Source organism: Mustela erminea, chromosome 7 (genome assembly GCF_009829155.1).
Source record: "Mustela erminea isolate mMusErm1 chromosome 7, mMusErm1.Pri, whole genome shotgun sequence".
NCBI lineage: Eukaryota > Metazoa > Chordata > Mammalia > Carnivora > Mustelidae > Mustela > Mustela erminea.
Genome location: NC_045620.1, coordinates 51,928,056 through 51,954,590, shown reverse-complemented (window position 1 = coordinate 51,954,590; position 26,535 = coordinate 51,928,056). Strand labels below are relative to the sequence as shown.

The window sequence follows — 26,535 nt, the reverse complement described above, 5'->3', positions numbered from 1 at the left end:
GATGCTAAGGCAGGAGGCCTCTAGCTGGACCGAGTCATTACCCAACTTCCTGCGCACTCCTGGCAGGAAGCAAACTTTTACTCTAGGTGCCTTCTCAGGATCAGGCAGTGTCCTCACACTCCACACAAGAGCTCTTACACTTGCCATCATAAAAGTCTCAGAGCTGGTTGGCTTTCTTTGGGTTTCCCAAGATAAGCAAACTCACTGCTGCCCAGATGTCTGGCTGCTGCCTGGTCCTTGGGTAGCTTCATTCACCAGTTTTGCAGTGATGTAAGAGGAGGCTTCTTCTGTCAGTTTAGCATAAACTTAATCCTCTCAGCAGCAGCTGATTCAAAACTTCCATACAGGCAGGTCCTAGGGGCAGCCCTCTGTTTGGAAGGGGGATCAGGATTTACAGAGCACTACCTTAATATGGCAAGTACCTTAATATCACTTAGGTGGTACGATAATTTGCAATGGCTTAATGGAGAGGTTGTTGGATTATAGGAAGCTAAAGGATGCCATCACTTGGGCCCCTATTCCTTATGAACGAGATGCCCTACGATAGAATTGGTCATGAATGGGATGGGTGAGAGGCAGAGCAAAGCCAGAGAAAACCTCAGCATTTAGCCACCGAAAATTCATGTGACCACTGCTGGTTTTGTTTTTAATAACATGAGTGTTTTTGCAGGCAAATCAGGTTAAATATCTGTTAGAAAGAAGAACCATCAGTCCTGAGCTTGGATGAGTCTTTTGTTTATAGTGGTACAATTTCTAATAATTCCCCTGGTGCAGGTGCTGCCATCCAGATCCTCATCTCCTCAGCTGCTGGCACTAGAGAAGTGCTTCCATCTGCCTAGCTGAGAAACTGTTTGCCACATCTTTGACTGATCTGTGGAGATTTGGGGATTTGTAAATCCCTGTGTTTCCCTGAATGAAAACAGACATTGTGCCAGAAACTCACTGTCAGAGAGAAACGTCTAATATTGGTAAATATTATTTATCTTACTTAGCAAATAAGAAAGAGGCCAGAGTGCCCATCTCAAACCAAGACTCTTCCTCACAGGATGGATGCGACTGGGTGAAGTAATGAACAGAATTCTTTCCTTCATCTACATGTGCATTTGGAAGTGGAATTGTGTCCTGTCACAAGACACCTAGGTTTTAAAACACAAAAGATAATATGCCTTTACGAGGTTGAAAGCATGTAAGTCTTACTATGGTGAGGTGATAAGTCAGTGGCAGATGGGAGGTGTACTGTGGGTTGATTTATTTTTTGCTCCCCTCTGTACTGCCAACATGGAGATGCCTTTTTTCATATAGCTCAGTCCCTGAAAGTCCCTGAAAGAGAGTTTTGTGACCTGTAACCTGGCCATTTCAAACTATCCCTTGCAACAGTGCCAGTCTTTGGAATTTCAGTGTTGATGACTAGGAACTGTGACTACATCACATCACTTGTATCCCTTTATGAGAGAAAATTGTTGTAGTTCAAACATAAACCCTATGATTTCAAATATCTGGAGTGTGGATACCCAAGGCAAGAAGCCATGGCCATGTATAGAATACTTCCAACTTCAAATACTCCATCCCTTTGTCTCCATAAACCACTGAAACATCTCAGAAATCCCAATATTCCAAATCCAGATAGTCAACCTTGAAAGAAGCCTTCAAGCATTAGAATAACTGTATTCAAAAGTCACATCAGCTCAACAATGGATTTATGACTTATTGTCAACCATGTGTGCATTAGCCCATACCCTTTACTTATGACTGCTGCATTTACCTGGTGCATTTGGACTTTGTGTTTTGAATTACAAACCTCATGAACATCTCACTGATCTAAATTCCTATTCAATTGTGGCTACAAATGGCACAGAAACTGCTGCTGATGTGCAAAGGATGACAAAATCTCCAAGTCTGTTTGTACATAGTTTAAATCGAAGAGGGTTTCAATAGGATTCCATTATAATTTGTTCTACTAGTGTCAAAATGAGTGCAAAGAACAGAAGAGAAATTGTTTTAAGGTTGCTTTATGGAAGCAATTCACTCATTTGAAACAAGAAATGACACTGAGCATAATCAAAAGATAAAATTGCTAATCGTATGATGGCTGACATGGCTCTTCATATTCTATTGAAAGTCATTCAGTTAACCGTTAAGCCTGTTAACTCAAGTGCTACAGGAAGGGCATTTCTTAAAGCAGTGCCATCTGGTTGCCTCAGTTTCCCAGGTGACTATGAGTGGTTAGAGTGGATTCATCCATATTCCAGTCCATGCGAATCCACACAGCATTGCCTCTACTCTCAACCTCTCCACTTGCTCTCCAAGCCTCCTGCCATTTCATCTTCTTGAAGCAAACCCTTCTCCTCTCTCCTCAGAATCCTCCAACAACTTCCCAGTGCTAAAGAGAATGGTCTGCACTCCTTAGGCTGGTGAGCTTGGGACAGCTACCCAATATCCACTGTTCATTCATGTCTTACAACACTGATTTTCTTCCAGGGAGCCATGCCCTGTTAGAAAATAGCATATACCAGCCTCCCTTGCAGCCAGGGGTGGTCTATAAGCTATACTGGAAACCCTGGGACTTCTTTAAAAAATCGCTTTAAGGGGAGCTACTTCACCTGGACGGGCATGGCCTATCATCCTTTTTTCTTTTCCTCGGGATCAGACCTATAACATGGACAAGATGGCAGAAGCTCCTACTGCCAACAGATAGCCTCGAGGGTGGAGAATCAGAAAGGTAGATGGAGCCCAGATCTTTGAAGCTGTCATACCAGTTCTAGAGAGCCGACATCTTGACTTCTTATCCATGAAAGAGTTACCACCCAAATACTGAAGCTTCAGAATTTGGATCTCTGTTGTAACTGCTGACCCAATTGCTAATGGATAGGGTTCGCATGGAACAGTCTCCACACTTAGTGCTCTAAGCTTCCCTATCAGCTTTTGCATCACTTATTTCTCAATCCTAACTCAAGATCATTCTAAACAGGCACAGATCTTGGATTCCTGTATCAGGTTTGCCAGCATGCTAGTTTCAGAGATCTGTATCTTCTACCTCCTCCCAGAGACAGTCTACCAAGCCTGGTTGCTTCTTCCACCAAGCCTTTTAATTTTTTTTAAGATTTTATTTATTTGACAGAGAGAGATCACAAGTAGGCATAGAGGCAGGCAGAGAGAGAGGAGGAAGCAGCCTCCCTGCCAAGCAGAGATCCCAACACGGCGCTCGATCCTGGGACCCTGAGATCATGACCTGAGCCGAAGGCAGAGGCTTAACCCACTGAGCCACCCTGGTGCCGCTCCAACCAGCCTTTTAACAGATAAAAAAGGGGGCAGTGATCTATTTTACATTTGGTGGATTTTAAAAAAGCTTTTTAATGATCTTCTGAGTATATGTGCCAGGAATCAGGACAGGTGGATAGGCCCTGTTCAGGGGCAGGAAGTGGGGTCTGGCCTCAGCTGCTTCTGGGCACCTGGCAAGTCACCCACTTGCTCCATTACTGGTCACAGTAACGAGCGCCTGGATGCGGTGGACTTGTCAGCTTCCTTCCAGGCACGTGGACCTTTATTTTAAAGTTGTGATCACTGGAAGATATTATCTCAGTCCCCAGGAAGTGAAAGATCTTTCACCAACAATGTCATGACTGGAGTGACTCCTCCCAGAGCCCCAGGTCATAGAAGTCAGGCTGTACCTGCTAACCTCAGTCTGTCTGAGCTCCCACCTGCTAAGAAAACCCCTTATCAAATAGACAAAAGCTGCTTTAAAGAAAAATGGGTCTGTGGGTGAATCAGCACTCTAGGTGAATGGCTACAGGGCTCTATTGTCTAAACAAAATGACAGGAAAAAAGGAATTCAATTGGATAATTAATAGGTGAAGGGGATGAAGAGTACACTTGTGAGGAGTACTGAATAATGTACAGAAATGTTGAATCAGTATATTGAACACCTGAAACTCATATAACACTACATGGCAATTATACTAGAATAAGATCATTTTAAAGATTGTATTTGTTTATTTGTCAGAGAGAGAAAGCACAAGCAAGGAAAGCAACAGGCAGAGGAAGAAGCAGGCTCCTCTCGGAGCAAGGACCCTGATGCAGGACTCAACCTCAGGACTCTGGGATCGTGCATGACCCAAGCCAAAGGCAGACACTTACCTAGTTGGGCCACCCAGGCATCCCAAATTCCCCCCCGCCCCCGCCTTTAACATGCCCGACACAATGATGAGGTTAGACTCTAAAATAGGATGAAAACATGAGGCAAACTTTTAGTAATGTCACTTTAAGTTTTAGCTGATTTGTCATTTTCCTACTATTCTTCATAATCTTTATCAACCAATTGCTGTAACCTCTCTTTATTCAAAATAGGCATATATTACATATATGATAAGATTCAGTCTCTACCTCTCTTTCTCTTTGCTCTTAGTCCTCTTTTTAATTTATTAGTTCCTAATTTAAGGCTCTGTATATAATAACTATTCAATAATTCTTGGAAAATAATCTCTGTAATTGAAATTCATACCACATTCAGAAGTACCATTAACCTATTTACAGGTGGGAAGCATGACCATCGGGTTTAATGAGTTGCCCTAAGTCCGTCCTTGAGATTTCAAGTGCATTACAATATTTTCACTGAGCCAAGTTTTTAATAGTGCTATCTGCTGAGAAACAGATGATCATTTGTGAACTCAGAGGCATTTATTAATGTGTCTGCTTGCTTTCCTCTCCCTCATAAGTAATGATATCAATAAGTAGTCACATTTGTGAATATTCACTCATGCTCTCTATTTAATCACATGGAAGCCCTTTCTCAATTAAAAGCAAATGATCTACCACCTCTGTTTGTTTTATAGTGGGGGCCAGACTGCTTGCCAGGATCCCAGGCCTTCAGTCTTGGACTTGGCAGGTCTGGTGAAGGTGAGGAGTGAGGAATGGAGGTGGACACAGTGGGAGGAAAGAATGTACACAACTGCCCTGGAGACTCCCTCTCTCCCAGGTGCAGAATCCCCATCGAAATCTGGGGAACCTAATTTGAAAAATCTGCATGTGCTGGGAGGAGTGTGTTCTCCTGAGTGTTGGTGCTTCTCAAGCAAAGGTTTCATGAATCTGGCCACTGCAGAGTGTGGAGCTTGCCTGTTGACTTACACCTCCTCAACTGTATTATCAGGTCCTGACACCCCAATTACAATAACACACAGTGGGTTTCTCCATGAAGGACTGTATCTAACACTGCTTCAGGTCCTCCGGGCCTCACCTGTTTCTTGGTCCAGCCATAGTAGACTCCAACTTCCTTTTCACAGGTACAATTCAGTAATGTTTGAGACTGGCCTTATTAAATGTCACGATCTCAATACAGCAATAAGCACTACCAACAAACCAACCTATGAAAGCAATGGGGTTATCCATCCATTTCCTCACATATAATCCTTTTCATACCATTTCCACTCTTTTTTAATTGAGAGGATCATAACAGAGCCTCACAAAAACCTGCTTCAGCACACCCCAGGAAACACCAAAGGAAGCGGAAAGATCCTTATCCCATTTGGGAGCCCCAGTGGAAACCCTCAAAAGGAAGAAGGAGCTCAGTGTGGTTCTTCCCTAGTAGGGAATGACCCCCCAGTCCTTCCTATCCCTCCATCTCTCCTTATGCCAACCCCTGTCCCCTGCCAGAGAACTAAGAGCCTTCCCAGCCCTGCCTACACATCCAAGTGTAAATGAAGATGGTGTCATTTACTAGCTTACACAAATTCCCTAGACAATGGCATGAAATCATGAAAGCAGGTTGTTCAAGATTACAGACTTATACAGAAAAAGGGGAAATAAACATTCAAGATGAACTTGAATGAAAGGCCTGGACAAAGCTCACCCCACCCGAAACTCGTTTATGCCCGAAAGTGTTATCAACCTCTCAGCATCACCGGCATGGAGGTCTGGGTTGGAACTCGTAATAAACGACCCTTGCTGTTTGGCTTTGACTTGCATCTCTGGTGGTCTTTTAAGGTGGGTGTACAATGCATCCAGCATTACGTTGACAACTTAAATAAAACATAATTCTATAAATAGAACAGTGATAACAAGGAAAATAAACTGGTCAGACATAAGACAGAAAACACTGACAAGGATAAATGTCATTAGTGATGCACTCTTACTTAAAAGCTAATATGACTCTGGTGATTTCACCTTCTAACAACTGCTTGGTCCCTGTCCTCTTTCCCTCTTGGGATAGTTTGTAAAAATGCCACAAATTCTTCTTTAGCTGAAGCCACACCTTTGGATGACACACACCCACAAATGATTTGGGGCAGCCAGTCCTTAGAAATATGACCCAGTTACGGCTGGAGAACCTCAGGCAGTCACTGCTCTAAGGGATACAAGGAAACTCCTGGAGCAGAGCTGGACCCAACCCATCGTGGATCCCACCCCAAGCAACCAGCAGCCAGAGACAGAACCACCCTAACCAATGGAGACTGGTGAGGAAGAAAATTAGACACTTGTTGCCATAAGGCCTATGTAAGTCATGGGGTTTGGGAGGAGCTGTTTTTCAACATTACTGTGGAAATGTTGACAGGGAAGAAGAAACTTACCCCAAGGAGCTTCACCAGCCATGAAGGACAGCAAGCCCATAAAGCGATGACCCCAAGGATAACATAATAATGAAAAGCAGAAAAAAATGGATCTGAATAACAGACTCTGCCCACTGATACAAACTTTCTGTCAATAATAATCCATGCTAATCAGGGTGAAGGCAAGACTCCTTTTCCTGACACTGGCCAGTAGATTTTAGAACTTCCTGTGTGTGCAGTATACTGTGCCAAGGGCAGATGAACGACCTGGAGCTTCATATCTGGTAAGGAGGTAAAATCCACACAGGGAAGCCCTTTTGAGACTCAGCGAGTAATTGGGTCATAAGACAACAGGTATGCTGATTGTGCTTCAATGCTAAATCAACACTTTTTATTATCATCATTATTATGAAAGAGAAATATACATTTGAAAGATGCACCTATTTACAGACCTAAAAATGTCCCTTGCACAGATTATATGCAAATACAAAATCCTAATGTGGTTGAAATACTAACTACCTAGCAGATGAAAGGCTCAGCTCAGTCTATCAGTGCTGTGAAAGGGAATGTGGTCAAGGACATGGTGGGAGAAGGCTGGTGGAAAAGGGTGAATCAGTAGTCGGGACTAGTCATCCCCTAAAGTCAGCTTGCAGGGAAGGACACCTGGCGTGACACACCACCTAATATGCCACCATGCAAAATTATTTCTAGTAAGTTCTGGAAAGCATTAAGAACTCAAAGAGAAAAGTCCAGAAGAGTCTGGAACAGAAGAGAGTCCTGACTTTTCAAAGAGAAAAGTCTGCAAGCACACTTTTTCTGATGCCATGGAGACTTCAAATTTCAGAAAAACTCAAGTGCCATGTTTTCCATCCACATCCACTTTTAGGTATTAACATCACTGGACATATTTGACATGGAATTATTCCTGGAGTCATCCAGAAGTTAAGCAATAAGGGACTGAAGATAACACTTACTACACTCCACGGCAACATAAGGATATGTTCTCCTTTCTCCTGCCCAAAACCCAGCCCCTATTCCTCACCTCCCCACAAGATGCCTGACACCAGAATCAATAAATAGACAAACATTAGACTATGCACACAGCAGGGATGTCCCCTCTGGTCTTCCACTGGTTTCCATCCATGTTCCTAGAAATCCAAGCTTCCCACATGACCAACATTTCTGATTGTCATTTCCATATGGCTCTGGGCATCATTTAATCTCACCCCAGCTTCCTAATCACAACTTGTCCATGTCCTAGATCCAATAAAGCTCACCAAATCCCCTCTCCTGCACCACATCTCTTCTGGTTCCACCTAAAGCATGAGTCCCTTGAAGGGACTGCTTCCCTGTAGACTGCCAGGTAAGTCTTTCATTATTTCTACACCACATACTGCCGGGCCTAAGATGAGGTCGGCATCCTCCCTGCTCCACACTGCAATATCCAGATCATGGCAGTGCTTCCCCTCATGCACACCAACGCTTCTTTGCTAGTCACACAACCAGTCTGCATGCCAACTAGCCCACCCACCCAAGCTGCACACAGTTCTTCGCTCATCGCAGCATACTCTCAGAAGATTTCAGGGCCTGGCTCCCTCTTTCTCTTGTAACGAACACTGATTTCAGCATTTCCAAATGTCATGCCTGACTTCCACACTGCAAGGAGGCTGTCCTCCACCCCCTGTCCCATGATGCAGACATGCCCAAAACACAGCCTAGACCCAGGCACTGCTTTTCACCTCCCCACGTCTGGGAGTCCTGTCACCTGCCATTTCCCCTTGTCCCTGCTCACCCTTCTAGAAAGCTAATTCAGGCAACTCTTCAACCCTACCAGGTCCTTGACCCAAAGACCCCACCATCTGGTCACTATCTATATAAGCTCAAGTCTTCCCTTCTTTTTTTCTCCTATTTGGTTTCCACAGCCCACCTTTTTAATCAGCCCTTGCACATTACTCCCAATGCCCTTCCTTTCCCCTTTCTATATTCACTCAAGAGAACCCCAGTCTCAATTTTGGTCTTGAATCAATTCAATGTACTTATGTGCACAGAGGCCATGTGCTAGACATAAAAAGGCATTTAAAAAATTGTTTTAAATATTGAATGCATATGTGAAAGAATAATCTTCATAAATATGTAACTTGTGATATATAATAGAAAAAAAAACAAACACTTTAAATCCACCCACCCAACCAAGCATCCAAGACAATCAGGCTTTTGTCCCACCATTCCAGCCACCCCCATCCACACTGTTCATCCAACTTACAGTCCTCTCCAGGGCCAACAGCAGATACACATGTGCCTGTATTTCCAAGCACAACCAGGCTGGCCCAAGAGAAGGAAAAGGCCCCTAGAACCCTGGCATAATGATTCTGAAGCATACTGGGGCCTAAACTATATATATATTCCTCCTTGAAAAAAGTGAACCAAACCCCCCTTTTAGCTTTGCCAATAGCTTTGTTTCTTGCATCCCTTACAGCCTGTCGTATATACCAGTTAGAGTGCAAAATTTTAAATTTTTCCCTAAAAATATACACATATCCAAAATGTTACCATGATTGATAATTTACTTCCATAGATATTCTCCACACCATTTAAACTAAAAAGTAACAGTGGCCTAGAGAGACACCGTTGGTTTCCCTCCAGCCCCCCACCCCACCCATTCCCACAATCAGACCTTTCCTCTTCCTCACAGAGCACCTATCTGCACAGAGTCATGTCCTTTCGGGAGGCTGGCCTGTCCCTGGCCCTAGGAGGGAAGACCTGATGCTGCTGAGTCAATTACAGTGCCAACACACCCCTTGCCAGTGATAGGTTTAGGCTCAAGCCTGTGACCTAACACTTCGAAAAGAAATGGGAAGAATTATGATAGAGATGTCTGGAAAAGATTCATTGTTTTTATAAAGAGACACAAAGAAGAACAATTTCTTCTGTTTCTGCCTCTGGATGTTGTTCTATCTGGGTGCAATGCTTTTAAGGGCTGCAGGCATTTTGCCACCTTGAAGACAAGCCTGCCACACTGAGGACATTAAGGATGGCAGGGCAGGGAGGCAGAGCAGGTCTGAGCTGTAAACATCACAGAACTGCTGAATGAATTAGCTGTCTCAGGGCTCATCCTAGTTTGGGGCTGCTTTTATAGGAATAAAAAAAAATCCTTATCATTTGCATTTTGGTTTTCTGTTACCTGCATCCAAAAACATCCTTGTAAACACTGAAATAAAACCTGAGAGTTGAACAGGAAACAATTATCAGTTATGACTGAAGAAGTTGTAAAAGATAGCCATCCTAAGAAAATGGATTATTTTCATATCTTTATATTTAGAAGGTAAACAAGATGTAGAAAATAAAATTCTGACAAGTCGGGAAGATATTAACCCTTTGTAATCGAGAACTGGCAATCCACATGTAAAAGTAATTCTATATAAATATGGAACCCAATTACCAGTGCTAAAGTTTTAAAAAGTAGAGCTGCTTTATTTAAATATTTTGACAAACATTTCTTAAATATAGGATCCTAACATACTCTTTTTAACTAATAGGGAGTACCAATATAACACACAACATAAATATACACCAATGATATACAATGTTTAAGTCAAATGTGCTTCACATACATTTTAATATATCTATACCTTCAGTAGGATCAAGTTTTATCACACTTTTAAGTCAATGCAAAATTGCCTCTACTTCTCTTGATCTGAATTGGGGCTAGCCTATATTACAGTCAAAACCACTCATCATTGAGTCACTGATAGAAATAAAACAACAGATAAAGCAGGAGCTAGCTGGTAACTTCTACCCGCACCCATCTTCAACAACTAAGGAAGTAGAAAAGTGATGATGAGGGCAGAGAGAGCCATCTTACTTATGTCAAAGTAAGTATAGCTCTTACAAAAGAGCTTTGATTATATTAACTTAATTAAACCTCTAGTAGCCATAGGAAGCAGGTACCATCCTTATGGTGAGTGGAGTGTCAGAGAGGTTAGGTTAGACTCAAACCCAAGCAGTCAGGCTCCCACACTGCTCTGCCATATCAATATTAACAGGAAGTGATTGCGGAGGTATGGGGAAGTATAACTGGAAAATGATTTTTTTAAAGATTTTATTGATTCATTTGAGAGACAGAGAAAATATGAGAGAGAGAGACAGGGAGACAGAGAGACAGAGAATAGGAGTGGGGGAGGGGAAGAAGGAGAGGGAGAGGGGGAAGAAGACTCCCTGCTGAGCAGGGAGCCTGACACAGGGCTGAATCCCAGGACTCTGAGATCATGATCGGAGCCGAAGTCAGATGCTTAACCAACTGAGTCACCCAGGTGCCCCCAAAACATGATTTTTTTTTTTATCATAATGATCTGGTAGAAGTCACAGAACTAAAGAGTTGCTAAATCTAAAAGTGGACCGACCCAGATGTTGGTTTATTTAGGACACCAAAGTCAGCTTGCACGTAGAATGACCTTCCTCCTGGACAGATTACAAAGGTGCTCTTTCCCCGAAGTACCTCAGCAAAGGCTGAAATAGCCTTCCCCAAAGGCTTCTCTTTACCTCTGGAAATCCATCACAATGTCCCCCAACCTGCCAGCAGCTACAAACACAGCCCACTGTATTCCTTACACAAAAAGCCAAAGGCCTCTGGTCACTAGACAGCCTCTTCTCACTCCCAGGCCTCAATCTGCTAGCAGCATGGGAAAGCCAGAAACCCACAACCTGAGGAATGGGTGGCAGATCATTTGTTATAGGAGTCTAGTGGAACATAAGAAAGCCATTTAAGTATTATGTAAGTCTTCACTTACTGATGTGGAAAAATGGCCAAGAAATGTTAAGTCAAAAGTCTAGGGTTAGACTATGCCTAATGACAATTCAGGTAAAATTGTGTTCCTGTGTGCTACGCACCCAAGACAGACACAGACAAACAGGGGGAGAGACAGAGAGAGAAGAGGATGCACATAAGCAAGGGCAAGCATAGAAAACATGCTTACCAAAACTGGAACAATGGACATTAGGAGATTGCAGAATTTGAAGAGCTTTCTCATACTTCAATTATTTTTTTGCTCATTTGTATCATTCCAATGTTCACAATGAGTACATTAAATTTCATAGCCAAAAAACTATGGACAACATGGATGGATCTTGAAGGCTTTATGCTAAATAAAATAAGTCAGATAGAGAAAGACAAATATGTACTCAATGATCACACCTGTACATGGAGTAGAAAGAAAGAAAGAAAGAAAGAAAGAAAGAAAGAAAGAAAGAAAGAGGAACTGACTGATGCATTGGAAGAGAAATCAGACTTACTGTTACCAGAGAGGGGAAGTAGGGTAGGAGCGGGAAATAATGGAAGGAAAAAAAAAAAAAAAAAAAAAAGAGCTGCTACAGTGTTTTGGAGAGATTTTTTTTTCAGCCATTTTTCAAAGCCTAATTCCTATAACAAAGGAAAGAACAACTCAGCAAACATGACACCAAACTATAATGTTCTCCAAACCTGTCTTACTCTTTAAAAATGAAGTACATTCAAGACCCACACAATATATTAAATAGTATTTTCAACAATACCAAAATGCCCCCCAAAAAGCAAATAACTTAAATTTCTTCTGTCCAACACTGTAATAGAACTGTTACAACACATATGTTGTAGATAATACCTTGTAATGGCCTGTTTGGTATCTTTAGGGAAAGCTGTGTTTCTCTAATTGTCATTTACCAAAAAGTGCAGAAAAATAACAGAGCCAGGCAGAAAGAAATTATTTCTGCCCAGCCACACAATAACTTGCACTGACCCAGGGAAAAGCACATGTGTGACACCCCTGAATGGAAAAGATGATGACATTACTAATCATGACAAGTTCATATACAAGACCTGGTGGCCTTAGCACACATTCAGTCATGTTTCTTCGTTCTGTGTAAACCTGGCACCAACAAGCAACTTCCAGAACACAATCTCCATCAGGGATTCTATCAGCTAGCAACAACGGTTTATAAAAATCAGGTCTCTTCAGGTTATACTGAGCCAGAGATCAAGACTCCCTCAGGTCTTTCCATTAAGAAACACACTATAAAGTACAAATGGGGGCCTAATTTAGCAGGTTCCTGAAATGAAGCCAACCAATTGGCTTCTCTTGGCAATCATCTATACAAATAAATTAATATTACCCTGACCAATCAATATTTTCCTGCACTCATTCCTTTATAGCAGCTGGAAGATCTATCTCCATTTTTTGTCAACATCAGGGGTATTTTTTTAAGAGGGGGAGAGAGAGAGCGAACAAAGGAGAGGAGGGGAGCAGGAGCAGAAGCAGAGGGAGAGGGGGAGAGAGAAACTTTTGCAGGTTCATACCCAGCATGGAGCCTGACACAGGGCTCAATCTCACTGACTGAGCCACCCAGACATGCCAGGGGTACTGTCTAATATATCTGCTTCTTGCATCTTATTGATATTTGGGTAACATAGGAAGCCCGCCTCCATACTGTTACAAGCCTGGGCTGCTGTGGGCCCCGTTACAAGGCCCACGGCAGTCTAGCTTTCCAGTCCCATGGGCTGCAGCAAGCCTGTCTTCTCATCACTGCTCATTGTCACAGTAAGGACAGACACAGACCATGTGTGCCCAAGTGTGCCCACCTTCTGCAAAACCTGCTCCTGCTATGGATTCCACGGCTGCTTACTTCTCTTCTCTAGCACCACTTTCTTCCCTTACCTCTTCCCTTTTCTGTCTCCAGTCACTGCCCAGTATTGGCGCCAAGGATCAGACTTTTTATAAAGCAAGTCAAAAGAAAAGAAAGGCGTTCTTTACAAAGAAAGATCCTGAAGGTCAACTCAGGTCATTCCCCTGCTCATCTACCCCCTGGGGCTTCCCATCTCACCCTTCAAAAAAAATAAAATAAAATAAACCCAAGTCCTCAGTGAGACCTACAACCCCACCTGGTCCTACCCTTTCCTCGTTCACCCCGCAACTCCTCCAACTCTATTGACTTCCCTTAGATTATCAAGGGTATTGATGACTCAGAGTCTTTACATTTACAATTCCTTCTGTTTGGAACACTACTCCCATAAATAATCCCAAACAGTTCCCTGCTCAATCCAGTTCTTGACACTAAACCCCTCTTCAGGGAGGCCTTCCCTGACCCTGCTATCTAGACCAGCATACACACTCCCCGATCGAGCTTCATTTTCCTATAATCATTACCTGAAACTATACACTTACTTGTTATTTTTTTATTGTCCATCTGCCCTAATAGACTGAAAATCTCATGAAACTGGAACTTCATTTGGCCCATAGCAAGCCCTCAGTATCTACTTGCAGAACAACTTCAAAAAAGTGTATACTGTCTAACATAGAACTCAAATAGTGGGAAATCCATTTATTAAAAGGGAAACACTACTTCCCTCCAATTAGATAAATCCTCCACTATAACTCCCACAGTTTTAAGTAAACTTATAAAATGTCATATAAGGTTTTCTCAATTACCTTGGATTATCAACATAAAAGTCAATGCTCTCTTGATACACATTCGCATGAGCAGAGATATGAGCAGTACTGTTTTATGTGGGAATGTATCAGAATGCCTTTCCAGAACTACTTTCTCAGGAATATATGAGCCAGAATGAGATTCAGTCTCTAGGAACAGGGCAAATAATATGCAGGCCAGCTAATCCGAGTATACCATCTCCTACAGGAATAGGTCCATGACCCATGGAAAGCCAATCAGTGTGGTCTCAAGACCTGGAGCCCAGAGGGGCCATGCTCTTCTCAAGGGTCACTAGGATTCTGGGACCATCTCTCCTGCACCTGGCAGAGACAGCCTGACAATGAGGTGGAAGCACAGAAAAGAAACAAACACAGAGCCCGGAATAATTTTCATTAACAGGGAGGTCAACAAAGAGAGTGGACGTGAGAATGGGTGGGTGTCAGGGACTCCAATTACATCCCTGTCAATAGTCATAGATACTGAGAGCAAAATTTACCCCTGGAATAGTCGTGTGTATCATTAAATCCCCCCCTTTTGAAGTTAGACTTTCTGTCACTTACAGCCAAGAATCTTGACTCATACAAATATGATCAACATACACAGCTAACCCTTGAACAATGCAGGGACTAGGGGTAACTACTCCCTGCATTTAACTTTTTTTTTCATTTATTTATTTTCAGCATAACAGTATCATTATTTTTTCACCACACCCAGTGCTCCATGCAATCTGTGCCACTTACAATATCCACCACCTGGTATCCCGACCTCCCACCCCCCGCCCCTTCAAAACCCTCAGATTGTTTTTCAGAGTCCATAGTCTTTCAAGATTCACCTCCCCTTCCAATTTACCCCAACCCCCTTCTCTCTAACTCCCCATGTCCTCCAGAAAACACAGAGGCAACCCACGGAATGGGAGAAGATATTTGCAAATGACAGACAAAAGTACAGACAAAAGGTTGATATCCAGGATCTATAATGAACTCCTCAAACTCAACACACACAAAACAGACAATCATATCAAAAAATGGGCAGAAGATATGGACAGACACTTCTCCAATCAAGACATACAAATGGCTATCAAACACATGAAAAAATGTTCATCATCACTAGCCATCAGGGAGATTCAAATCAAAACTACATTGAGATACCACCTTACACCAGTTAGAATGGCCCAAATTAGCAAGACAGGAAACAACATGTGTTGGAGAGGATGTGGAGAAAGGCGAACCCTCTTCCACTGTTGGTGGGAATGCAAGTTGGTGCAGCCTCTTTGGAGAACAGTGTGGAGATTCCTCAAAAAATTAAAAATAGAACTTCCCTATGACCCTGCAATTGCACTCCTGGGTATTTACCCCAAAGATACAGATGTCGTGAAAAGAAGGGCCATCTGTACCCCAATGTTTATAGCAGCAATGGCCATGGTCGCCAAACTGTGGAAAGAACCAAGATGCCCTTCAACGGATGAATGGATAAGGAAGATGTGGTCCATATACACTATGGAGTATTATGCCTCCATCAGAAAGGACGATGCTACAACTTTTGTAGCAACATGGACGGAACTGGAAGAGATTATGCTGAGTGAAATAAGTCAAGCAGAGAGAGTCAATTATCATATGGTTTCACTTATTTGTGGTGCATTTAACTTTTGACTCCCCAAAAGCTTAACTCATAACAGCCTGTTGACCAGAAGCCTCAAGTATATAACATGATAACATAAACAATTAACACATATTTTGTATACATGGAATATGCACATGGTATGCTGTATTCTTACAATAATGTAAGCTAGAGAAAAGAACATGTTATTAAGAAAATCATAAGGAAAATAAAATACATTTATATTCCTGTAGTGTTATTATAAAGAAAAAAAAAATAGAATCACATAAAAGTGGGCCCAAGCAGTTGAGACCCATTGTTCAAGGGTCAACTCTACTATCACTCGGGTGGAACAGAATGATTTTACAAAGAAAAAAAAATCCCCCAACTGGTTAAACACACACACAAGTAGTTGCCAGGGCTGGAGGGAGGAAAGAACAAGAGACTGCTTCATGGGTACAGGGTTTTCTGTTGGAGTGATGAAAATTTTCTGGAACTAGATAGAGGTATGATGATTGCACAGTACTATAAATGTTCTAAAGCCAGTGAATTATTCACTTTAAAATGATTAATTTTATATTATGTGAATTTACCTCAATAAACAAAATTTTAATTGTGAAAACAATGCTGCAATGCATTTTTAATTGCCTTTAAGTATACCTATCAAGGGGAGATAAAGAGGAGAAGGGAGTTGAGGGAAATTGGAAGGGGAGGTGAACCATGAGAGACTATGGACTCTGAAAAATAATCTGAGGGTTTTGAAGGGGCGGGCAGTGGGAGGTTGGGGGAACCAGGTGGTGGGTATTGGAGAGGGCAAGGATTGCATGGAGCACTGGGTGTGGTTCAAAAACAATGAATACTGATACGCTGAAAATAAATTTAAAAAAAAATTTTCTAAAAGTATACCTATTATCATTTCCTAGAAAAGGAAATTAAGCCAAATGAGATGTACATTTTTAGCATATTAGGACATAATAACAATTACTTACCAGAGATCATACCAAATTAGAATTCTATCAAAGGTATATTGGAAAGAAAACACAGATAACCAGGAGGAATCATTAAGGGAAAAAACACACACCAGGTACCTTGGTGGTTCAGTGGGTTAAGCCTCTGCTTAGGTCATGACCTCAGGGCCCAGGATCAAGCTCTGCATCTGGCTTTCTGCTCAGCAGGGAGACTGCTTCCCCCCTCTCTCAGCTTGCTCTCTGACTACTTGTGATCTCTCTTTCTCTCTCTCTCTGTCAAATAAATAAAAAGTCTTAAGGGGCGCCTGGGTGGCTCAGTGGGTTAAAGCCTCTGCCTTCAGCTCAGGTCATGATCCCAGAGTCCTGGGATCTAGCCCCACATCTGGCTCTCTGCTCAGCAGGGAGCCTGCTTCCCTTCCTCTCTCTCTCTGCCTGCCTCTCTTGCCTACTAGTGATCTCTTTCTGTCAAATAAATAAAAAAAAGTCTTAACACACACACACCAGCAACTTTATTAAAATAATAGGTGAATACATTCTTATTTGTAAGTTTATATATCCTAGAGAATTGAAGTGACATTTAAAACACGGGTTCTTATCATTTCTTCATTTGTGACATATATATGTATACTTTAAACATTTGTTCTAATTTTTCCTGTTAATATATAGGTGCTCTCTATGTACTGAGGATATAACTATATCCTGTCCTATAAATTTCAAATATTTTTCCAGTTCATTCTTTACTTTTAACTTCAGTTAAAATGATGTGTCTGCTTGTGCGCATATTTATTTTAGGCACAGAAAGAGAGGATTAGAGCCATTCTCTCCAAAATAAACAGCTGCAATATGACACACATGCACGTACACACACACACTCACAAGATGTTATTTTACTTCTACCCCAAAGTTCAGCATAAGCTCTACTACAACAAGCCTAAATAAACCAAACACATCCTTCTCTTATCAGACATAAAATCCATGGAAAATGGAGGTTTAGAGGTTTACACTGTTTGTCCAAGAAATATGACTGTATAGAAATAAAACACGTTAATCCCTTTCAAAAGTTGTAAAGAAGCAACATATGTCACTGTTCCCCTCTCTTCCATGCTGTCTTAAAAATACTATCAAAGATCTTACTAAAAGAATTTTTCCCAGTTAGAACCAGTCCTTTTGGAGGGATAGTGACTCCATTTCGGTTGCTATATATTTAAAATTTTATAATAGCATCTCTGCAATTTGGTTTCCATGAAAGAAACCTCATTCAAGCCTATCCTTCCCAACAGCCCTCTGGTCCGGCTGCCCCTCTCCTCTGACCTCTTTGCCCAACCTCTTCTCCCTTTTGTCCACACTTCGTCCTCTCTTACAGCTCTTCTCCTTGGGGTCAGAGGGGTGGGTGTGATAATGAGTGCATGTACACAAGGGAGAAGGTCAGGGGACTCTTTCAGGAGACCTTAATTCTCAGTCTCAAATCACTACTTTAACGATGGGAACACTGGCTTGCAAAAACAATCATTGGGGCAGGAAGGCTTTTAGAAATTTTTCAAAATATCCGGTAGCTGTTATTCTCCCAGAGACTTACACCTGCCTATTTGGAAATCACATTTTGGGGTTTGCTTTTTAAATAGTTGTTAATTCTAGACTTGGATTGCAAGCTCTGGCAACCCCAACACTGGGTATAGCACCTGGAACATATTCTGTCTGAATAAAAAATAACTGCTAAATGAGCCAGTCGCCATGGAGCCAGTCGCCTCAATCCAAACCCTGCCTCTGTCACTTAGCACCAGCTATGTCACCCTGGACAAGATTCTTAACCTCTCTGGATCTCATCTGTAAAATGAGGAGAATATTACCTATCCTATTTGGAGGATTACCTGAGTTAATTCACGTAAAAGTATTTCTGGCAGTGTTGGGCACATGGAAAGTGCTGACTAAATGCTAATTATTATGATTACAAATAAAGAAGTATGTTACCAAAACGAATCAGATGAACAAGAAGCTCTTCAAGTTCTCAGTGTATTTTTCATCTAGGAGGAGAGATCCAGCAGATACAAAGCCAAAAGCCATAAATGCCAAACACAAAGTTCAAAATGTCATGGGAATTCTGAGGAAATATCATCTCAGGGCAGAGGGCTAAAGAAAGTTGATGTGGAAAATGTAGTGTCCTCACGCTGTCTCCTGAAAGGGTTTTAGATGGTAGGATGGACACCTCTGGGGAAAGGGATGGTGTGTCAGTTTGGGCTCCCTGAGAAGGAGACACCAAGACAGCATTACACCTGTAGGAGATTTATTGGGGGAACTGGCTGTGAAGGCAAAAAGGGAGAGACCTGAGAAGGCATGGGGAGGTTGAACCACAATGCAGGTCTGACCCCTGTGAAGGAGACAGGGAAGGAAGGAGGGCTGGAAGGAAGGATCTCAGACTCCCAATTCAGTCCAAAGAGGGTCTTGACCAACCCATTGGGAGTCCTCAAGCCAGAGTCATCCTTCAGAGGCATCTGGATCTTGCATGAGTGGACCACAGTAGCATCCCCACTTGCTCAGTAACTGTAAGTAGCCGAAGAGAAGCTCAGCTTTGGCTAAGAAGTGGTGGTGAATCCAGAGGGCAGCAGCTGGAGTCATCAGTCAGTCATGATCCCCACAGCAGAGGCCTAAGTGATACATTCTCATGGTCCCACAGTGGAGCACAGGCAGTGTCACTAGCACCTATTTGTCCTTGAAACCCTGGTTGACATTCAGTGAATATGTGCCATCACTTAAAATCAAATGCAAGACAATATCATAGGGCTCCTTATCTTTTTAGGCTAAAGCACAGTTGCAATAGTAAAATGAAATATTTACTGTTACAAATTACAACTACTTTTAAAATACCTTTCAGATGTGGGTTCAGTTTCTAAAACGATACAAAAGACATAAAAATGGTTATGAAATCTCTCTTTTATAAAGATCACAGTTAAAAACTTGAAATGGACATTCAGAACTAAGTCAGAAACAAAGTTTGACTAAGAATCTAAAAGGTAAGTCCTTTCTGAACTGGGAGCTTCAGGCAGCATATTGATCCAATGAGAATATAAGAAAACACTGCAAAAGGGCAAGGTGCCACACGAATATGTATAATCCCAAGACATCTTATGTGAGGTGAAGTGGCATTCAAGGCAAAAATGGAGAAGATCAAAATTACTCTTAGCCACTAGAGCCACACCCAGCAGGACAGATGGTCCCACAGAGGGCATGAAGGAAAGAAGACCATTGAGAACACAGCACTTCCCTGGGCCCACCCACAGCACTCCCGGACACATAGTCACCGAGTGGAAGGCCAAACAATATGTGCACTCTCTAACTGTCCTTGTTTTACATATATATACATTTCCTGGCTTCTGGCCAATTACTGAATATATAAGTTAAATGCATTTATAAGAGTGTTCCCCCAAAGAACAACATAATCAGCAGGTCTTACTGATTTACAGTATTTCCTTTGTTTTAAGGCATGGGAGAGGGAACAAGACATCCTCAGTCCCTATTACTATACGGGCAAGAAAACTGGCTCAGTAGCCAGGTCTACCTCTTATCTTCACAGAGAAAACAGAAGCCAGGGAAAGAGAGCTCCCTCCACATCAAGGACCCCTTCTTAGTTCCTCCAAGTGGCCTTAGAGGAAGTGATATCCCTCTTGTCAAGCCTGATCTCCTGCCCCACACCCTTCATCCCACTGAAGGCCCCACCTTTCTCCATTTGTATTCTCCTTCTCTGCACTGCTTCTTCAATTTTGCTCTTTCATTAGTTCCTTCTTCTACATGTATATAAGCTCAATTGGCTCAGCTCTTAAAAAATAGAAAAAGCGTATCCACACATACCCACCCACCCACCCATCCTTGACCTGGGATTTCCTCCCTCTCTTTCTGGCATATTAATCTGTATTCTTTCCATTTCAATACCCAGAACTATGACTCAAGCTAGCTGAAGCAAAAATAGGGTGTTACTGGCACCTGCAACCAAGAAACTCAGAGTTGGAGATGGCACAGACACAGCCGGACCTCTCAGCTCACAAAGGGTCCACTGCACTTCTCTCACCCTCCATCTCTCTGCCCCGCTTTCCTCTCATTATGGATTCCATTTGAGGTAGGTTCCCTCCACGCTGGGGAAAGATGAATGCTGGCAGCATATGCTACACCCTCAGGGTTTGCAATCCAAAAGGTGGGAGCTCACACTCCCCTGGCACTCATGTTTCAAATCTCAGAAAGTCTGAGACTCCTGGGCCAATCATCAAGGGGGCAAAACAGATCTGGCCCCTGCCCTCTACTTAGGTCTTCCTGACTCCCAAGAACTACCACACCACAGGATAAAAGCCACTGGACACTTAACTCCATGGTGGCCACACCATTACCTTCACACAAGTTCCCCCATCCCCAGTCCCCCCATCCCCAGTCTGTCCCCCGGGAAAACACATATTCATCACTCCAAATCCACCTCAGACTGCATCTCCCTCAGGAACCACTGGAAACCTCTCCAAGAGGCATAGGTTCTGGGATTCTGCCCTATGAATATCTGAATACACAGCCCTCCCAAGCAGACAGACAGACAGAGATACACACACACACACACACACACACACACACACACTCACTCATACACTCATACACTCTTAAGAAAATGTGTATGGAACTGAAATTTCTTTTAAATCTGAAAACAGCATAGTTGTCCACTACTTTTATGTATTACAGTACAATCACATATTCCTCCTTTAAAAAAACTTAAAATTTAAATGGAATCAATTTGCCATTTTGAAAGACAATTTTTTAAAAATTAACAATTCTCTACAGTTTTATCTGTAGAAAGGTCATTATTCTAAACAGCTAGTAAAATGATCCATGCCCAATTACAAGTAAAACACCAACAAAATCAAAGTACAAGTTAAAAAAAGTTTACATCAAAATATTCTGGACCTATCAATTAGCTCTCTTCTCAGAATAAAACAAGGAAGTCAACCTTTTTCTGTTGTCCCAAACAAAACATCTGAGCTCCATTGGACTTTTATCCTCAGTTTATACTTCTCTCATCAGAAATCCAAACATTCCCGAGCCCTAGAGGCAGGGAGTAGTGTATTTCTGATACACACATCTGTGTTCAAAGTTCATCTCATGTTCCTGAGGCTACAAATATAAAATGTTGTTAACTGATGAAAAATTAGGAAAGTGAGCATTATGGCAAGGTGACTTTGCTTCAAACAAGGTTAAATGAGAGAGACAAAACAAAGACATCCTGAAGAGCCTGAAATTACACCTCAGGCTTTGCTCTGGTTGTAGAATGTCCTTTGGCACTAATATCCATGCGAATATTTTACCACCTGCTCAGCCTGCCCAAGGCCCAGAGAGGCCAATGAACAGGAAAACACAAAGGGAGTCTTTTTATCTTCTGTCATCCTGACATCAAATATAGCCTCAAGTCTCCCTAGAATAATCTAGTAAAACAGACTAGGAAGAGAACCGCACAAGTCCAAGCAATATTTTTGGGAGACATGCAAAAACCCTAGGGCTTTTGTTTCTATGTTAATATCCAGTGTGCTGGGTAAATATATTTTCTGATATATAAATATGCTTTTGGGTCAGATAACTAGCAGAGGTACAACACGGCCTTTAGAATCAGGAATCCCAGCTCTGCTGCTAACTGACTGGGTGCTGACAGACAAGCAGTTAAGCTCACTGAGCCTCAGTTTCTGCACCCTCTCAGTGGAGGGTAGGAACACTGCCTGCACCAGAGGCTGTGGGAAGATGTGATGGAACCAGGATGAAAATAAACAACCATACCATAGCTTTCTACCCTACTATTATGTTCCAGACCCCCTGTCCAACAACCTCCTAGACATCTCCACTCCTCTTCTCAAAATCAACGCCCCTAACACCAAATTCGTCTTTCCCTATCATTAGCCAGGATCTCCACCTAACTCCTCTGGCCCTCCTCCCAACACTCCCATTCTCCAAGATGCCTCCCTCCAATGATCAAATTACACCAATGTGTCTATTGCTAGTCGGACTACAGTGCACATGGTAGTCTCAATCCTTGCTGCTAGCAGTCTTACTGGGAGCAACATTTAGGAAATGAGAGCAGTCAACTGAGTCATAAACATGTTCAAATCCAGCAATTTGACTTCAGTGCAATCTGTCCTAAGGAAATGACATAAATTAGAGACAAAGCTGCTTCCCCAGATGCTTAGAGCAGTATTATTCAGATCAGAGAAAAAAAGAAAGAGAGAAAGCAAGGAAACAATTCAGTCATCCAGAAAATGGTAAGCTAACTTACAGCACAGTTTCAACAAATGTTTGTAGTTAATAAAAATGAGAGGAAAATGCAAATAATAAAATAACTTTAAATGGCAACATTTAAAATTGTAAGTGAGGGGCTCCTGGGTGGCTCAGTGGGGCAAAGCCTCTGCCTTCAGTTCAGGTCATGATCACAGGGTCCTGAGATCGAGCCCCGCATTAGGCTCTCTGCTCGGCAGGAAGCCTGCCTCACCTTCTCTCTCTGCCTGCCTATCTGGCTACTTGTGATCTCGCTCTGTCAAATAAATAAATAAATAAATATTTTTTAACATCTTTAAACCACAGATGTTGGCCGGAGTTTACATGAGACATTATCACTAGAAGTCTTCAGACACATTTGCAAAATGTAGTCCCTATGGGTAAGACTGCAGCCAGAAAGGACACTGGGTCATTCCACAAACAAATGCATCCACAAAAAACAGCCTCATATCAATGAACCTGCCTGTGTTACAAACTGAGGTCATCATGAGGTCAATGAAGCGAAAAAAGAAAGTTCCTCAAAATAAAATACTGCACCTTAAAATGAAACCACAACTATACAGTCTCGAAAATGAACTACTTTCTCAGACTGGTAACAATGTACTGTGCATCTCTAAGAAGCCATATTCATCTAGGTTTAATTGATTCTGCCTTTACAAAATGGAGCCAACATAATCCTGCAGACTTGGACAGAACAAAAGTTCAAATTCTCTACCACAGAAACAGTCCCAGAGTATCAAATCTATTCCTTTATCAAGTGTCCCTGCAGTAGTATTTATCACTCACTAGAACTCTGCACAATGCAACCTGTGTGAGCATGAGATATTCCTACAGGGAGGAGACAGGTCAGTTTACCAAGGATACCACACTTCACTTTCACAACTCTTAAAAACTAATCTCTCGTAACAGTAAGTAATTAATTTACATTCATTCCAAACTGAACAAGATAGTGTAAACCTCAAGGAATCTGAGATTGTAAATAACCTCACCTGGGAACCAGGTGTGTGTGTGTGTGTGTGTGTGTATGTGTGTGTTCCCCCTGAGGTACTTCACAGGGTATAAATACAAATAATTAGCAACTTTTAATCTCATGAACAAGATCTTTATTTAAAATTCTCACATATAAAATGAATTCTTTTATGTCATATTTCCTCAAGTGTGTTTTTTCCCTCATTTTAAGAATAAAAAAGACATCCAGAGGAAACAAGGTGTCCTTTTCTCAGCCTCCAGAAACACTAGGGACAGCACAAGTAGCACAGGTGTTTGGTCTTAAACAAAAGTTAAAATTAAGTAGGAAAGAAAATGGAAAACAGAACACAGCCTAGCAAAGCAGCCAGAGATCCCATGCAGCAGGTGACAGGAAGCCTTGGGGACACTTCACAGCCACCAGGATGAGCTTAATCCCAGGTCCCTGCAGGCCCCCTGGGCTCCACAGAATCTCCACCCAGCAGTCCATAGAAACGAAAGGCGGCCAAGAACTCTCACTGTCATCCCGGCAAGAAAGCAGCAGCAGCCTCCTTGAACCCAGGAAAGCCACCCCTCCCTCCACAAACAGGAGAAGCCCCTTTCACACCAACCACACAAGGAAGCCCAAGCGGCCAGACCCAAAATAAAAATAAGAGGAGCGCGGGAAGATAGACGACAGCTCAGTTAAATTTATCCTGGGAGCGCTGGGAGGCTCCGTCTCTTTTAAGACTCCAACTCAAAAGTAAAACTAAAATTTAAGGGGAGGGAGCCCACAGAAGAGAGGACAGTTCAGTTAAGTCTGGGCTGGGAACACTTGGAGACTCTACTTCGGCTGTCAGAGTCAGAAATAAAAATTAAAAAACGAGTTTATTTTGTGTGTGAGTGTGTGTGCGTGTGTGTCTGTGTAGCACCTGGAGTGCAGGATTTGCCAGGGAGGGGAAAGTGGCGGCTCCGCCGGCCTTGAGGTGACCAGGCTCAAATCCGGGGTGCGTTTACGCCCTGGGCGACAGGGCAGAGTCCGAGGCCAGACTGCCCGCAGTCGGGAACAATGCTGGGCCCCCGAAAGGAGGGTCTCACACCATCCCCACGGCACCCCCATGCCGTCGGCATCCCAGCCCCCACCCTCCCCCGGCCCACGTCAGGGCAAGAACGCCCGAACCCGGAGTCCCAGAGCGGGCCTCACCCAGCAGCGCTCGCAGGTGCTTCAGGCGCGTCAGCCCGTCCTTCTTGGGGTCCGGCACCTTCTGGGTGGACTTCTTCGCAACTCCGTGGCTCCTTCCAGAGAACATCCCGCCGCCGGGGGAAACCGCCCACTGGCGAGGCACGGGCGCCTGCGCCTTGCGAATAACCGCAAACGATCCGGGTCCCCTGTCGCGCGGACCTCTCGCCAACCGCCAGGGGCCCGGTCAGTTGCCTGCGCCGCAGCCGCCGCAGCCTTCTCAGCGGAGGCTCTAGGGAGGAGGCGCAGGGCGGGTGCTGCGAAATCCAGGGGCAAAAAGGTGGTGTCCACGCGGAATCCCCCCCGCACTGCGGGAGATGCGAGTCAGTCAGCCTTTCGGATGCCGCGCGAGCGCAGCCCACTTGAACCTGCCAACGGAGGGCGCTAGTTCGCGGGCTGGCTCTGAGCTCCTTCTTCCTCCTCCCCCGGCTGTGGGTGGCAAGGCCTCTCCGGAAATATAGTTCTTCAGGGGGCGAGGTGCGGGGACTTACCCTTCCAGAGTCCCCAAGCTGCTGGACAGCACCCGCCTGCCTTCTCCAAGAAGAGGCCCAGAGCTCCCAACCCTTCACTCCTTGCTCTGGGCCACCAGCCCATTTTCCTCTAGTGCAACGTGAACCACAAGAACATCTCAGTAAGAAAAAGTCAAGGCTTTAAAATGCAAACTTTTTCCCTTTTGACTTCTAGATTCACACAAAGGAGGGAGACTGAGTCCCTTTGACCAAACTAAAATCAGAGCTCCAGCTTCACATGAACATCAATGGCTTTGGGAGCAGGAAGAGCATCCCTAGACTCTGCATGAGTAGTCCAGCGGGTACACTTGGTTCCTGGGGTTCAGCTTCACTGGGGTATGAGGTAGCCTTGCTCAGAGGGCTCCTCAGGCTCTTGTCTCTTGCTTTGTAGGAAGTGCACTCACCTTCGCTGTGCTGTGCAAGGTCCCACAGCAATCCAGTGGCAGAACCAGAAACAGAACCTGAGGGACCTGACTCTCAGGCTGGTATGCTTTTGCAGATTAGGTGCCTGAAATCTGGAGCAAAACTTTGAAAAGGAAAATGGCCTGGAGATTTCTTATAAGAAATCTGTAGGATTATTTACTGGCCTCTCGATCCTCTGACGCTCCAAATGTGGACATTTGAGGGAGTACTTAAGCTGGCTTTTTAAAATCATGGGCTTTTTGTTCACTGGGAGCACCATTTTTCTCATTCAAGGGAACCTGTACCTTGGGGAGAAACCCAAGAGATGTGACATAGCTTTGTATTCTCATAATTAGCATAATATTTGACCTCCAGAAGCACTCGCTAAAAGTTTATTACAGAAAATGGAATAAGAGCTAGTTCTATCTATGCTATTTTGACAATTCTAAAAACAGAAAGGCTCTAACAACTAGAAGAAATGTGTTTGCACGCCTGGATGATAGACATGTCCATATCCGAATCCAAGGAACATGGGATTGTGACTATTTCTTAGAAAAAGGATCTTTATAGATGTAATTAAGGATCTCAAGGGA

General features: G+C 43.2%; 1 long non-coding RNA gene across 1 annotated transcript in view; it reads right to left on the bottom strand.

The window, feature by feature from the left end:
* Positions 1–25,145, bottom strand: part of LOC116595371 — an 85,100-nt gene extending 59,955 nt beyond the window's left edge. The window contains exon 1 of the long non-coding RNA XR_004287641.1: positions 24,996–25,145. This is a non-coding gene — a long non-coding RNA (uncharacterized LOC116595371). The remainder of the gene's footprint in view (positions 1–24,995) is intronic.
* Positions 25,146–26,535: the final 1,390 nt, after the last annotated feature.